This window comes from Neophocaena asiaeorientalis, unplaced genomic scaffold, assembly GCF_003031525.2.
Source record: "Neophocaena asiaeorientalis asiaeorientalis breed wild unplaced genomic scaffold, Neophocaena_asiaeorientalis_V1.1 scaffold381, whole genome shotgun sequence".
Taxonomy (NCBI): domain Eukaryota; kingdom Metazoa; phylum Chordata; class Mammalia; order Artiodactyla; family Phocoenidae; genus Neophocaena; species Neophocaena asiaeorientalis.
In genome coordinates, this window is record NW_020172812.1 from 2,909,580 (window position 1) to 2,926,712 (window position 17,133).

At 38.8% G+C, this 17,133-nt stretch overlaps 1 pseudogene; it reads left to right on the plus strand.

The window, feature by feature from the left end:
- Positions 1 to 14,444: 14,444 nt before the first annotated feature.
- Positions 14,445 to 15,670, plus strand: LOC112397428 (transmembrane and coiled-coil domains protein 1 pseudogene; annotated as a pseudogene).
- The last annotated feature ends 1,463 nt before the right edge of the window (positions 15,671 to 17,133 follow it).

The following is a 17,133-nucleotide window of genomic DNA, read 5'->3' on the forward strand; positions in this document are numbered from 1 at the left end:
AACAAAATATTGGTTTTATTGTATTGGCAGACCTGCAAAAAAGTTTATTCAAAACTGTTTTTCAAAACTAAAAATCTTTTAAAAAACTTGAATACGTAAGTGATAATAGATCAAAGTTTTAAATTCCCTTATAGGTTTTCTTTAATATTAAAAAATAGCATAAGCAGTATATTTATTTTGGATAAATATTCTTGAACTTTAATCAATTTCAGGGCCATATCTTTGTCTTATTATGTGACACTAGTATTTTGCTGAAGAAAGTAGTTTTTTCAATTCAGCCTTATTTTTACTTTTTTTTTTAAAATAAAATCTCCTGTAATTTTCTTCAATATTGCTGTTATGGTTAATCAATTTGAAATTGTTTATACTTTCATCTGTCTCTTCTCCATAGAATATAATATTGTTAATGAAGAAAATATTCTATCTATACATGCTGAGGTACCCAGTAAACTTAGAGTCAATTATGCTAAATGGAGACTATTTCCAAATCTATTTTGTTTTGTATTGAAATGGAACAATATGTCAATCAAAATATTTTCAGAGATACTTTTACTGTTATTCACAGTATCTTTCTTTTTTTTGTTATTATTTATTATTTAATTTATTTTTTGAACTTCTTTTAACAATTATCAGCTATATATATTTTTTATCTTATATATTTATCTTCTCCCCTATTTTCTTTCTTTTTTAACATTTTTATTGGAGTATAATTGCTTTACAATGGTGTGTTAGTTTCTGCTTTATAACAAAGTGAATCAGCTATACATATACATGTATCCCCATATGTCTTCCCTCTTGCGTCTCCCTCCCTCCCAGTATACTACAAAGCTACAGTAATCAAGACAGTATGGTACTGGCACAAAAAAAGAAATATAGATCAATGGAATAGAATAGAAAGCCCAGAGATAAACCCACGCATATATGGTCACCTTATTTTTGATAAAGGAAGAATAGTGAACATTTATCACCATCTTCCCTTAAAAAATGATAATTAGTACTCTCCTTTCTATAAGTTCATTGCTACCAAGAGGTTTTTATTGCAAAATAAATTTTAGAAAGCACTACCAAACCATATTGTAAAATTTTTAAACTTCATATTTTTCTGATTCCTGAACATCCCCATAAATAGACTGTGAGCACGCTGCCCAGGTGACCAGGTGCACCAGTGTGATAAGGCTGGTCCCCACTGCAAGTTCCCCTTCTTGCCCTCCCTCTGACCTAGTGGCATTCAATCACACTAATGAAATCTGCTCACACTTTTTGCTTATGTGCTTCACTCTGACCCCCAATACAGGCACTTGTCCACAGGTCCTCATTCTCTCTTGGCTGCCCACCTGCTTGGTTGAGTCTACTCCCTTGGCCCTCCTCCCATGCTGTCGCCTGCATGTAGTGCTGGGTTTACCTCTTCTGGGACCTGTGAGTATAGTAAATCTCTTTCACTTTCATGTGCCTCTCTATGGTGTTATTCTGTGTCTGTACGAGGCTGATCAACCAAAAAAACCATTTTAAGTAATAGAGGTATTCCTTACAACACACAAACACTAAAATAAATATATAGATCTAGATTTACACCGTACCAAAAATGATGAAACTGCTGTAGCACAAGCACTGACTACTCTCTATAAACTCCAAGGCAGGACAACTCAGCCTCTGTTCCCACACACCTGTCCTATCATTTCCCATGTTTGCCAGGGACCCTTACAGCTGGTAGCAGGGAAGCTTTGAGCATCTTGCAGGCCACAGCACATGGGCCATGGCACAACTGGCTGGTTTCCCAAGGAGCCAGCAGGAACAGAATTGGTGAAGACCTGAAAGAGTTAGATGACCCTCAAACCTAGAGGCTTCATCTACTTACATTGCCTTCTGAGCAGACGTTTGAGTTTGTAACCCCTGATTCTAAAATGTTTTTGCCATTCAGCCTTGTTAAGATATATTTTTGTTTATGATCCTTGGATTTCTCTAGATGATTTTTTGTTTGCTTTTTTTGTGGCAATATGTTATCTAGTCTTATTTTTATTTCTTTAATTTAGTTTTTATTATTGAAATATATTTGACTTGGGTCACATGTTAATTGGATACATTTACATACTGTGATATGATTGCCATTGTAGTGAAAGTGAGCAACTTTATCACGTTACATAATTATCCTTTCTTTTTTGGAGTTGGAGTAGTTAAGTTATAGTCTCTTAGCAAGTTTGGTAATTATAATGCAATATGTTACACAATATTGTTCATTGTATCTCTAAGGCTTATTTATTATTTGTTGTATCTAGATGGTCTCAAATACCTCTACTATGCATCTACTTACTTTCTCAAGGACTTCTGACAGAAGCAAACTGCTGCTCCCTTTCCTGCAGTCGAAGTAGAAAGTACAGGTGATAAATGGCAGCATAGGAACTTGGACCTCGATTTATCTGATATCAAGGCCCATGTTCCGTCCAAGACTCCATGCTGCCCCTCTTGTACCTAAGCACTGGTGAGAACACAGGAGATGGATGACCATAATAACCCCTGTTTGTTGAGAGCTGCCAGGTCCTGCAGTAAGCATTTCAGGTTCTGAAGCACTTCAAAGTTTCAAAGTGGTTGTTTTAAGCTGTTCGGTTTCGGTAATTTTTATGTAGCAATCGATAATTAATATAATTAATGTTTAATTTGATTCCTTTAACCAACTTCCTGAACTTATTCATCTTCCATTGCTGCCTAAGAAACTTACCCAGAGAGAAGAGATGATTCATGAAGAGCAGTGTATTCAGGATCCCATGTGAGTTAGAATTTTCTTTTTAAATTTGTAAATGGAAATGATTTTATTCTTCAGTCTCACGTGCTTGGCTAATACGAGTCCACTCTTAAGGGATGAATCAGACATTGGCCACAAAATCAGGTTGCTGAGCCCACAAGGTTGAGGACCATAGCTGAGTGGTTGTGAACATAGGAAGTTAAAGATTGTCCTGGGAGGGGAGAGATGTACCAGGTTCTTGGATTGGAAGAATCAACATTGTGAAAATGAAAAATAAATAAAAATAAATTCATTGCAGTTTCTAAAAGAAAGATTGCCCTGGGAAGGTATGACAGCTTTCAGGACATTCCTTCGGTGAATGCACCTGCTTTTCCACACAAAACTCCTCAACATGGGAGTAAGAGTAAGAGTTCCAAGGAGCCTAACTCTCATGGGACCCTGAATCTGCAGAGCTCCGTGACTCATCTGTTCTCTGTTTTAAGTTTTAATGGAAGCTGAATGAGATTGAGGCAGTTGTGGTTAAAGGAATTGAATATTTATGGGTGTGTTAATTATTGATTATTGTATAAAAATTACCCAAAACAACAAACACTTATTATCTCTCCATTTCTATGGGTCAGAAATCTGGTCGTGGCTTAGCTGTGAGCCTCCGGGTTAGGATCTCTCACAAGACTGCAATCAAAGTGGCACATGGGGCTGTGTTTATCTCAAAGCTCAACTGGGAGAATCCACTTCCAAACTCACTCATGTGGGGTGGCAGGCCTTAGTTCCTCACTGGCTTATTGGCCAGAGACATCAGTTCCTTGCCCCATGAGCCTCTACCCCAAAGGGCAGCTCACAACATGGCAGCTTCCTGGCTCTAGATCACATGAGAGAGCAACAGAATGTGTCTAATATGGAACCACAGCCTTTTTTAACCTAATCTCAGAAGTGACATCATCACTTTTGCCATGTTATATTTATTAGACATGAGACATTAGAACTAGCCCATGCTCAAGCAGAAGGGATTACATATGTCATGAATATTAGGAAGTAAGGGTCATTGGGGGTCACTTTAGAAGCTGCCTACCACAACCCTCCTTGTTCTTTTTGAAAACTGTCGTGGCTATTCTTGCAGATGAACTTTAGAATCAGTTTGTCAAATTCAAAAAGAAATTCTATTCTAATTTTTTTTTTTTTTTTTTTTTTTTTTAGCTATTCTTGCAGATGAACTTTAGAATCAGTTTGTCAAATTCAAAAAGAAATTCTATTCTAATTTTTTTTTTTTTTTTTGCGGTACGCGGGCCTCTCACTGTTGTGGCCTCTCCCGTTGTGGAACACAGGCTCTGGACGCACAGGCCCAGCGGCCATGGCCCACATGCCCAGCCGCTCCGCGGCATGTGGGATCCCCCCTGGACCAGGGCACGAACCCGCGTCCCCTGCATTGGCAGGCGGACTCTCAACCACTGCGCCACCAGGGAAGCCCCTCTATTCTAATTTTTAATGGGAATGCACAAAATCTATAATTTAATTGGAGGGTACATATTTAGAAAATTCAATCTCATCCAGGAATATACCTGCCCTTCCATCTCTTCGGTTCTTCTTCTATATCTTTAGTATTACAGTCTTTAAAATAATGCCTTGCATATTTCTTGCCACTTTTATTTCTAAGTACTTCATAATTATTTTTGCCTTTCTGAATGGAGTATATTTTTCCTTTGTATTTTCTAATTGGTTACGGCTATTGCTATGAATAAGAAAACAACCCAAGTTTCCTGTGTTGATCTTTTATCAGACCAACTTAATGAACAGTCTTAATAGTTTCAGTATTTATTATAACACATTCTGAGATATTTTCTCGTTAGACAATGATACTATTTGCGAACTAGGGTAGCTTTGTTTATTCTTTTCCAGTGTTTGCACTTCACCTATTTTTCTTGTTCCATTAAGTGTTGAATAATGGGAACTTATAGCCAGATTCCTTACCTTGTTCCTGATTTTAATGGGATTGCTTCTAAGATTTTACCATGAGGTATGGGACTTGCTGCCGTTATAGATAAAAAAGATCATAGAGTTAGAATTTTACAAGCAAACCTTTTGTTTTCTGTCTAAATAATTGTCTAGAGGAAGAAATGAGGGAAACAAACACAATAATTCAGTCTTTTTCACATAAAAATAATCACAGTTTCTTTTTTTTATAACCTAAGCATAACCTAACAAACAGCTCTTCAAGAATTGCCTTATGGTAAACAAGGAAGAAAGGGGTCTTATGACATCAAGTGGGGGAGATAAGACCCAAGATACTCAAAAAGGCAGATGAAAGTGGCACTTGTGTCGTAATTTAGAAACTTCAAGGTCCGTATAAAGAAAGCATTGATAACACACATAGTAATTATCCAGGAGAGTATTTGGGAAGGTACCATGGCATCTTTTCCAGGAGAGTAAAACACTGAAGACCTATAAAAAGATCACGAAGTTGGTGCAGAGGAATCAAATATTAAGTAATTCTTTGCTGAGAGGTTAACATTTGGAATATGTGACGTGTAGTTTTATTGATAGTGGGTCTGTTTTTTGGGGTTTTTTTCTCGCACGATAGGTTTCTAGTTAAGTTTACTTTTATTCATAGCTTATAAAGAATTTTAAAAAGAAAAAATTATTTTGAATTTATTAAATTCTTTAGCCTCTGGTAAGTATATTTCTTCACCATTCACCTTTTCATGTAATAAATTACATAATAGATATTTAATGTTGAACCATGCTTGTATTCATGGAAAAAATCCTGGTCATGATTCTTCTGCTGTATCCAGTTTTGCTAATATTTACTAACAGTTTTTGATCTGTATTCATAAGGATGATGGGTAAATATTTGGGCTGGCCAAAATGTTTGTTCGGTTTTTTGGCCAACCCAATATTTGGGGGAGATTTCTATCATTTGTTCCTCACAGTCCAGTAGACTTTTTGCATAAATCTGGCTTTGTTACCTTTTATAGGAGGAGACTTTAACTACTTTTTCATCTATCTATAATTACTGTGATTTCTACCTCTCGAGTCAATTTCTGTAATTTCCAAAAAATGATTCATTTCATCAAGTTTATAAAATGTTACTTTCATATTTTAAAAAATCCTGTACAACCATATTTACTTCCTTTTTTGATTGCTAAAGCTATCCTCTACCACTAATCTGTTTATTTTCTTCAGAGATTTCATGCCTTTGAAACTTTGTCTTGCTAAGGGTAAATGAGGTTTATAGGTGATTTGAATGTATGTGATTGTTGTTTTTTGCTTTCCTGTTAATTTCTTTATTTTGTTTACTTTAGCTGCCTCCCTGAATCACTGACCACTAAAAAGGCAGAATAGAATAGGAAAGATGTTCTAATATCCAGACACCTGGATTCTCAGCCTGGTTCCAGAACTTACAAGCCTTGTAAGCCTAAGGCTCAAACACATACCATGTCATCAACAACCCACTCCTCTCAAAGTGAGAATGATTACAATAAGGGCCAGTGGCCCAAGGTGGGGGAGTGTAAGCCATAATGATGTTTGGTCTCTGGTCTTCCCCTGGTTTAAGGAACACAGTATAAAAAAGCACTGTTATGAATTGAACTGTGCCTGCCCCCCCTTCCCCCATTCATATGTTGAAGTTCTAATTCCCAGGACCACAGAATACCACAGAATTGGAAATAGGGTCATTGCAGATGCAATTAGTTAAGATGAAATTATACTGCAGTGAGTGGACTCCTAATCGAATATGACTGGTGTCCTTATTAAAAGATTTCATGCTTATGAAAACATTTGGGCACAGAGAGAACGCATGTGAGGATGAAGAGAAAAAGCGGGGTGATGCTTCTACAATGTCACAGATTGCCAGCAAACCACCAGAAGTAGAGAGAGACACAAAACAGAATCTTCCTCACAGCTCTCGGCAGGGACCAATTTTAACTACACCTTGATCTCAGACCTTGAGCTTCTAAAACTGCAAGACAATCAATTTCTGTTTTGTAAGCCATTCAGTTCATGGTGCTTTGTTACAGGAGTTTTAGAAAACTAATACTAGATGAGCTCCAGGGGAGTATCTCTAGAACATTTCATGCTGCTCATCTTTGTAAACCATTACAGGATGTATCGGTCAGCCTTTGCAGCAATAATGGTGCATTACTAAGTACCTCGAAGCTTAGTAGCTTAAATTCCAAACATTTATTTTTCACTTGTGGGTCTGTGGTTGTGGAGCTGCTCGATGCTGCTGGGGTGTGCTGGACTTGATAGCATGTGGGAAAGATCCAGGTCTCTCTGTCTTCTCGTTTCGGGGACAAGACTGAAGGAGCAGCCACTGTTGTTTGCAGGTGGACAGTACGAGTTCAGAAGGTTGAGTCAAAACATGCAAGTGGGCATACTGAGTATGTCCACTCACACGCCACTGGCCAAAGCAAGTCCTAAGGCCAAGCCCAAAGTCAGCTGTGGAGGGGTGGGGCTGGTAGCTGGTGGAGTCAGCAAAGTACTCTACCTAGACAAGTATGAACAAATAATTACTAACAAATAATACAGTCTACTGCACAGTCCCTAAGGCCTAGAAGAAGTGTGTTTGTTTGTTTTATAAGATATATATATATAGACATATTTGTATTAATTAAAATCTGCAGAAGTTCTCTGAACCATCACTTTGTTCGATTTTCCTGAAATGCCCTCCCGACCTCTGTCTCCCCTTTTCTCCTTTCTTTCAAGACCTGCATTGCTGGCATGGAGCTTTGCATACATCAAGCAGTCAATAAATGCTTGTTAAATTTATGGTTGAATTTAACCTTTTCTTCCTGATGTGACTTGTAAAAAAGTAGCCTTTCAAAGAACAGGCATTCAAAAAAAAAAAAATGAATGAATTGAATTGAGGACAGGAAAAAGAACAGCTCTTTGAATATAGCTGTTGATGGAGACCCAGACAACCTTGTCTGATCCAAGGATTACAAACAAGAAAACCAGAATGCCATCCTACTGCAATTTTCTGATGTCTTTAAGAGCTAATAACTTAGCCCCAATTAATTAAAATCTATCTTTTTTATTTGATACATTTCCTTTGAGCTTCATTCATTCTCTTACTATTTATATTTGGTATCGTTTCTAAAAATTGCAAGAAAATCTAAATACATTTTATTCTCTTGCTAACCAGGTCTTCCAGTGTGTGAATTCCAGGCATGTGTATAGTGAAAATGCTCCTCTAGTGGTTCTGATGCACAACAGATAATAAAAATCATGTTTAATAAGGTAACATAATGAAACTTCAGGAAGCCTCTTAATCCCCACCCCCCAAAACCTGAGAATTGGGAGGCCATGTTCAGTGCTCTTCTTCTCTAAATCAGTACTTCATTTGCCTCACGAGAATGGAAAGGACATAAAGTTCAAATTCTGGAAACATGAGGTTGAACTCTGGGTCTGCCATTCACTGCCTGTGTGACTTTAGGGCATTGGCCTCTTTTTTTTTTTTTTTTCTTTTTCAGTGTGAAAAGGAACTAATGATAGGACCTACCTCATAGAGTTGTCGTGAGGATTAAGTGAATAGTGTATATACAGTGCTGGCACATAATAGGTGCTCAATGAACACTTGCTCCCTTCCTTGGCAAAGCATGGCATCTGGCCCCAAAGGGTGACCAGGTCATGAGGGAAGAGAAGAATGCTGTAGAAAAACCTGGATTCTCCCCTTGGGAGTTAGTCTCCTCCATTTGCAGAAATGCATCTCAGGCAAAGGCACTGTGCATAGGTGAAGTATTAACTGTGAATGCTGTTGTTTTTTGGTTTGTTTTGGTTTATTTTTATTTTTTAATCTGAAAAGTCTGCTGGGCAGGGAGTATGAAACTGAATGAATGAAAGACTATAGGGATTAAAAAAAAAAAGATCTACTAACTACTTTTGCTGAAGCTTTTGACTGCTGATTACTCAAATTACTGACTTTTGAACTGGGTCTCAGTCCTTCTTGCAAAGGTTCCACAGAGCAGGCCTTTGTGCCCCATGAAAATGCTGGTCTACCGGCCACGCCCAGTGACAGACCCTTACCCTGGGCTCAGTTCAGGACTTGGCATGTGTGATAGAACCTAAATGTTCATTTTCCTAGCAGTAAGGCTACAGAAAATAGAATAACCAATGGTTTAACGTTTTGTTAATTTCTGCTTTAGCTGGGGAGAGAGGTACTTTCAACACTTGAACTGAATTGAATGGAATTCGGCCCATAGCCAGAGGACCTTAGTACAGTCATATCCTGTCTTCTCTGAGGCAGTTACTAGAATAGGAATTAAAATATAGCTAAAGATGGAAACCCTTCTTTTTCACAGGAGCAACAGGAGTCTAAAGACCTATGAAGATGGTGGGTATAGTGCTGGGGGCAGCAACAATACAATGTCGCACAGCAGTCGTGCAACCACCCATTGTAATAAGTTCTAAAACATTTTCAGCATCTCAAAAGAAACTCTTGTAACCATTAAGCAGTCACGCCCCATTTCCCACTACCATTCTTCTTTCTGTCCCTGTGGATACCTCTTTTGGATATTTCATAAAAATGGAATATGTGGTCTTTTGTGTCTGGCTTCTTTCACTCAACATAATGTTTTTAAGATGTCCCATGTTGCAGCATGTATTTCTCTTTCAGCAAGAGAAATTATTTCATTTCCTTTTATGGTGGAATTATATTCCATTGTAAGGATATACCACATCGTTTGTTATACTTTCATCAGTTAATGAAAATTTGTATGTTTTTGGTTACTGTGAATAATGCTGCTATGAACATTTGTGTACAAGTTAATGAATGAACATATATTTTCATTTCTCTTGGGTATATGTTGTCTGAGTTAGCCTTTGCTACAATAATGGTGCATTACTAAAATAAGGCATTTGGAATTTGATAGGGATTGCAATGAATCTGTAGACCTTTGGGGAGTATTGCCATCTTAATAATATTGTCTTCCAATCTATTAACATGGGACATCTTTCCACTTATTTAGGTGTTCTTTAATTTCTTTCAACAATGTTTTGTAGTTTTCAACGTGTAAGTATTTCACTATCTTGATTAAATTTACTCCTAAGGACTTTATCTTTTTGATGCTATTGTAAATACAGTTGTTTTCTTAATTTTATTTTGGAATTTTTTTTCTTTCTTTTTTTTTTTTTTCTTTACTAATTGCCCTGGCTAAAACTTCTGGTACAATGTTGAATAGAAATGTAAGAATAGACATCTCTGTCTTGTTCCTTATCTTACAGTGAAAGCTTTAGTCTTTTACCATTAAGTGTGATGTTAGTTTTTCATAGATGTCCTTTATAAGGTGGAGGAAGTTGTCTCTATTCCTAGTTTGTTGAACATTTTTATGTTGAAAGAGTGTTGGATTTTGTCAGATTTTTTTCTGTATCAGTTGAGATTATCATGTGGTTTTTGCCTTTTATTCTATTAGTATGGTCTATTTTATTTGTTGATTTTCATATACTGAGTCAGCATTCCAGGGATAAATTCCACTGGGTCATGGTGTATAATCCTTTTTATATGTTGCTGGATTTGGTTTGCTTGTATTTTGTTGAGGATTTTCATGTCTATATTCATAAGGGATATTGATCTATGATTTTCCTTTCTTAAGATACCTTTGGTTTTTATATCAGAGTAATACTGTTCTTATAGAATGAGTTAGGAAGTTTTCACTACTCTTCTATTTTTTATAAGAGTTTGAGAAGCATTTGTGTTCATTCTTCTTTAAACATCTGATAGAATTCACAGGTGAAGCCATCTGGTTCTGGGCTTTTCATTGTTGTAACTTATGACTAAATCAATCTCTATACTTCTTTTAGGTCTATTCAGATTTTCTATTTCTTCTTGTGTCAGTTTTGGTAATTGTGGTTTTTAGTACTTTACATTCCTGCTTTTACTAATTTTAGTCATTTCATTCATGATTTTAGTACTTTTCTCTCTTTTTTTTTCTTGGTCAGGGTAGCTAAAGTTTTCTCAATTTTGTTGATCTTTTGAAATAACCAACTTTTCATTTCATTGATTCTCTGTATTTTTCTATCCTCTATTTTGTGTATTTCTATTATAATATCTTTTCCTTTTTGTTGCTGTGAGTTAGTTTGCTCTTTTTTTCAAGTCCCTTAACTTGAAAAATTATTACTTTTGAAGTAGGTATTTATAGCTATAAGTTTCCCTCTCTACAGTACTTTTACTGCATCCCGTAAGTCTGGATATGTTGTATTAATGTTTGTTCATTTTTTTCTTTCAGCACTTTGGATGTGATGTCCCTACATATTTTCTGGTGGTAAATCAGCTGTTAATATTAGTGATTACTCCTTGTACATGGGTCACTTCTCTGTTGCGGTTTTCAAGATTGTCTCTTTGACTTTCAACTGTTTGATTGTAATGCAACTCTGTGTGAATCTCTTTGAATTAATTCCACTTGGAGTTTCTTGAGCTTCTTGAATGTGTAGATTAATTTTTTTTTAATTTTGAAAAATAAATTCAGGAAGATTTTTACCATTATTTCTTTAAATGTTCTTCCATTCCCTTTCTCTCACTCCTGTCCTCTGGGAGTCCCATTTGTACATATGTTGATATACTTAATGGTGTTTCACAGGTCTCTTAGGCTCTGTTCATTTTTTTCCTCTTTTTTTCTCAAACTGGATAACTTCAATCAACTTTCTTCAAGTCTGATGATTCTTTTCATGCCTGTTTGAATCTGCTGCTGAGCTTCTATTGAATTTTTCATTTCAGTTATTGTACTTTTCAAATCTGGACTATTCTCTATTTGATGAGACCCTCTCTTAGTTTCTTTAGTTCTTTCTCTATGGTTTCCTTTGAACATATTTTTGAACAGCTGATTTAAAATCTTTGTCTAGTAAGTCCAACATCTGGACTTCCTCAGGTATAGTTTCTATTGATTGCTTTTATATTTCATTGTGTATTGTTTCTTCATATCCTTTGTAATATTTTGTTGAAAACTGCACTTTTTGACTATTATGTGGGCAACTCTGGAAATCAGATTCTCCTCCCTCCCTAGGATTTGTTGTTGTTGCTGCTTGTTGTACTTTTGGTCTTTGTTTTTTAGTGGCTTTTCTGAACTAATTCTGTAAAGTCTGTATTCTTTGCCATGTATGGCTACTGATGTTTCTGGTCTGTTCATTTTTTGGTTACCTAATGATTTGGACAGAGATTTCCTTAAGCACCTGGAACCAAAAATTCTTAGAGCTTTTGCCAACAGGCTCTCTGTGAGTGTTGAGGCATACATTTAGCATCTAGTCTGGAAGTTTACAGCTCTGTCCTAAGCTTCATGTTATGCTTATGCGGAGTCTCAAGGTCTGCCAGTAATGAGAGTGTAGGGCTTCTTGGGTCTTTCTTGAGCAGGTACACAGCTCTGGGCATGTAAATAGCCTTCTATACTCCGGGAAATATTTAGGAGCTCTTCAAAGTTCTTCATTCCTTACTCATTCTTTTCAAGCTTCCAGGTTAGTCTGTTGTTTGCCCAGCTGTTATCCATTGCCTCAGGCAGCCGTGGCTAAAATATTTCCTTGTAATTGTTTTTGACAAATGTTCCTGGGTAGTGGCTTTAGTACTAGTTGAGTTTTGAGTCAAGTGAGATGAAGATAGCCTTTCAAGCAGTCTTCCAAAGAGTCACTAGTAGGTCAAATAATGACAATTCTTTGTGAATGTGGTTTGTTCTGTTCTCTCTGGTATTGAGAATGTGGACCATTATTTTCAAGGCTGTTACTGAGCTGGGGAGTGGGTGGTTGGACTAGGGTAAGTTAAAACACCACTAAGCTAACCATTCTAACATAGATTTAGCTGTTTTTCTTGAGTAAGTGCTCCCTGTGTTATTGCAAGCCTTTGGTTAATTTCCAGATTCCTGTCAAAACTGACTCTTACAGTTTTTGACATTTTTTTCATTGCTTTCATGGAGGGACATACTCTTTGAAGTTCCTTACTCTACCATTTTGCTGAAGTCCTGTCTGATCTTGAATAACCATACCAATACTGGACATTTGAAGATGTTATGCAGTATTTCAAGCAATTTCATATCCATTTTCTCATTTCATTCTTATAACAGAATTTGAAGTCAAGAAGTAAATATGCCTTTTATAGATGAGGAATTTGAGGTGCCCTGCATGAAGCTACTCTGTCTTCCCAGCTCATCTGTCATATTATAATTGTGATTAATCTGTTTTCATAGGTAGACCATGAACTGCAAGACAGAATAGATAATGCTATTTGTACTATTAGCATAATTCTTAGAACAAAGTACAAATTTTGGAATTAAAAAAAAGAATAATGAATAAAGTTTAACACATGAGACCTCTTTCCTGATGAATGGATTCATGAAATCCTACAGTGTTAGACCCGAAAGTGTCCTCACGGGCTACATCGGGAGGGAAACGATGGTGTAGGACTTAGTTCCTTCCCTAATGTTTCAACAAAACCAACTCCACATTAATTTTTTCTCCCCATGTTCTTTTAACAAATATTAATTGAGCTCCTACTCTGCCCCAGGCCTTGTACTAGTAGCTAAGAACTTAGAAATTAATAAGACAAACTCCTTGTCATGAAATTTACATTTGTGAGACAAAGAATGAGTATATAATTTCTAGAATTAAATGTAAAAAACCCCCAGAAAAACAAAGAAAAGCAAAACAAGGCAGGGTAAGGTAGGAAGGGCACTGGAAGACACAGAATTATTTTAGATAGTTTTAACAGAGATGTCTTTTCTCAGGTGATATTTAGGCAAAGATATGAAGGAAACGAAGGATCAGGCCATCTGAGAATGTAGGGGCAGTGTTATAAGCAAAGGAGCAGCAAATGCCAAGACCCTGAGGTGGGAGAGAGTTTAGCCTGATCCAGAAGGAATGAGAAGGCAGGCATGGGCTGAGCAAGGGCTGAGTGCCATGTGTGAGAGAGGTGGAGATCAACCAGGTCAGCTCATGGGCTGCCTTGGTAGATTTTCTTCGAGTAAATAGTTCTATGGATAAAGAAAAAGCTGAAAAATACTCAGTTTTATATTATAATTTGTGATTATTTACTTGCTCCCTTTTTTGACCTTTTAAAAAACCTGAAGTTTAGTTAATTTACAATGTTGTGTTAGTTTCAGGTATACAACAATAATATATATAATATTTATTCTTTTTCAGATTCTTTACCATTATAGGTTATCACAAGATATACAGTACAGGATATCTTGTGCTATACAGTAGGTCCTTGATGTTTATCTATTTTATATATAGTAGTGTGTATATGTTAGTCCCAAACTCCTAATTTATCTCTCCACCCTGCACCCCATCCTCTCTTCCATCTTTTCCTCTCTTCCTTCATTCCTTCCCTTTCTTATCTTTCTTACTTTTCTTTCTTTCTTTCTTTGTGTTACCCACCAACAAAGGGATCTGGACCATGTTCTCTTTACCTGTGATAAACACAGCACCTGGCACATAAGGATACTCAAATGATATTTTTGAATAAGTGAGGAAATTGAGACCTGAAAGGTAAAGTAGCATTTTCAAGGCCACACAGCTTGTTAGTGGCAGAACCAGAGCTGGACCTATATTTAGTTCAGTTTCCGCTACTCTACCGCATCCCTTGCACGGAATCAAAAACAGATCCAAAGAATTTTGCAATTAGTGTAGCTTGTCATTTCCTGCTACTGCCTCCAAGTATAGTCTCGTCACCCAATCACGCAGCTAAGTCATTAGCAAAAGAGTACTTGTCGTTTCATTGAGTCAGGTGAAAGCTTTCATGGTGACAGTCAGCATCAAAGATACAATGTGTTGTAAAGAACCAAAAGGTATGTTTTGGGAGGCAGGGTGGAGGGGCTGGACCATTGGTACAGTGTCCCAGGTCAGGGAAGGGTGACTTAGCTGCAAACCTTCCTTAATGAGGGAAGAGAGAGAAAGGAAAAATAGCATCAAGAAACTGTCAAAGTAGAAAATGCCACATTTACTACTTTGCAGATGCAGAGGCCAGAAAGCAGACAGAATCAGAACACACATTGTTAAAATGACCCATAATGCTTTGGAGAACAATAATGTGATTGGCCAAGGCTTGAAGCATCTCTTTCAACACCAGCACAGGAGGTCATCTGTGTCTCCACACGATGTGCGGCAAATTCAGGTAGACCCGAGCCTGAAATGGATCTGGAAAGCAAGAACGCGTGTGCTAAGATTGATGGTGTCTCCACCCACCCCACAGCTCTGAATGAGTCCTACAGCAGATCCAACTGCCATCCAAGATAAAGGAAGAGATGAATTTTCATAGTAGGTGGGGCAAGCCAGAGACCGCAAGGGGAAGTCACCAAATCAATAGGAATAGGAAATCTGGCCAGAAGATGGCAGTTGTTATAGTCAGGCCAGCCCAAGTCTCTAGCTATGACTGATGCTTCTAGCAGCTTAACTGTGATGGAAATAGCTTGTGTTGCTGCTGCATTTCAACCGAGACTAAATGGAGTAGTTGGAAGTAAGTAGCCTTGCCCAGACTTCCACTCGCATTGATGGCAGCATCCAATGGATTCCATGGATGGAATACGAGATGCTCAGTGCACAAAGGCTGCTATCGCTCACCTGCACCAGAAGACCCTGAAGTTTACATAACAGATGGAGGTTGTACAAACATTCCAGAGGACAACGCTGATGACTAGTTGAAACTTGCCAGCAGTGCAGACAAACAGCAGGCCACCCACATCAAGCAGGTCTTTGAAGAACCAGAAACCTACTCAAATCTTCTTCCAGCTACAAAAGAAGCTTAAGTGCTACCACTGGAAGTTTTGGGAGATGGAGTGGGATGGGATCTCATGGCAACCACAGGACATCTTCAGGGACATGCACCAGGGTCTGAAGGATGTGGAAGTGAAGGTGGCTGGCTTCAGTGAGAGCGTGGTCGGCTTAACAAAGGTGCGCTTTCCAGCCTCTCCCAGCAGCCACTCAGGGGTGGGGGCCGTGATCTCAAAGCCCAAGGAGATCATTTGACTAGTTGGAGCAAATTTGACAGTGTGGGAATCTCTCAAACTTGATGCCCAAAGGAATCATGTAATTTTTGAGCTTGAAGGAGTCTTAGAGATTCTTAGAGATTATGGCAAAGCCGAATCCCAGAGAAGGTAGACAAGCTGTACACCACCACACAGACAACAGCAGGGTAGAAATTTGAGCCCAGCATGTTAGCCTTCCAGCCTAGTCCTGGAGCCTCTTTACCCAACAGAATGTAGAATGGAGGAATACAAAGTTGGATGCAAACGATCAACTGGCATGCTGAATTGATAAAGCGAAGACTTTTGAGGACCAAGTGTTGATTGTTGACCAGTAGACAGACTCTGGGCCACTGCTAGCATTTCATTCGTCTAAAGGCACCCCTTCCTCTGGGTGGACTCAGGCCACAGGAAGGCCATCAGCTTGGCACGAGGTGTGTGGGCAGGGCTTCGGCCTCTGCATGCCTTCTTGTCTGGGTAGTTTGTGTAGGATACACCCTGGACGGTCTCATCCAGCAGCCTGGCGAATTGGGGAAAAGTTACAGGGAAGCCCTTGATGTAGGAGGATAGTGCAGGGAGTCAGGGAGCTTTGGATACTCTTTGGTATCCATAGCCCAGTTCTGTGTGCTCTTGTCCAGCTAATGGGGTCAGAACTCAGGTGTGCCCCCTTGAGGCTGGAGGACTTCACACCGTTACCTGACCTGGTTCCACCAGGGTGTGTAGCTGAGTTCTGTGACTGTCACGGCTTAAACCACAAAACTGAGAGACTGTAACCAGAAGCCTCTCTTCCCCACTGTTGCCTCTGATACCAGAATGCATCTCTCCCCTCTATTGGGTGCTTAGGGCCAGTTCTAGTTGCTTTCCTGGCTAGAGGTGGCACTGAGGCCTGCTGCCTAGAACCTGGGGCTCCAACACACTGCCAAGCCTTTGCTCCCAGCTGTCCCCATTGTCAATCAGAAAAGTAGAAGCAGCGTCTGGCCGCACAACCATCTTGTCTCTCTAAGACCAGGGCAGTTCGCTTCTACCACTGGGCCTTCCATACGGCCTCTCCGCACCTCCTGCCACCTACTCCAAGGAGTTCCATCCTCTTGCAGGGCAAGTCTCACCTATTTCCTGCCTGAGCATCACTCAGATGCAGAGTAGCTGCATTATTGTCTTCTCCTCATGGGTTCCAGGAGACAATCTCCCCACGGAAAATCGTCTGAGCTTGGAATTCTACCAAAGCACAGACTGTTCTGCCTGGTGTCTTTAATACATACACAGAGAGTCTTCCAAAGAACCACATCCACCAGTAGACTGTTACACCAGTAACAGGCTCTGGTCCTGGGGTGGGTATTTTTTTTTTTGCACAGGCTCCGGACGCGCAGGCTCAGCGGCCATGGCTCACGGGCCCAGCCGCTCCGCGGCATGTGGGATCCTCCCGGACCGGGGCACAAACCCGTGTCCCCTGCATCGGCAGGCGGACTC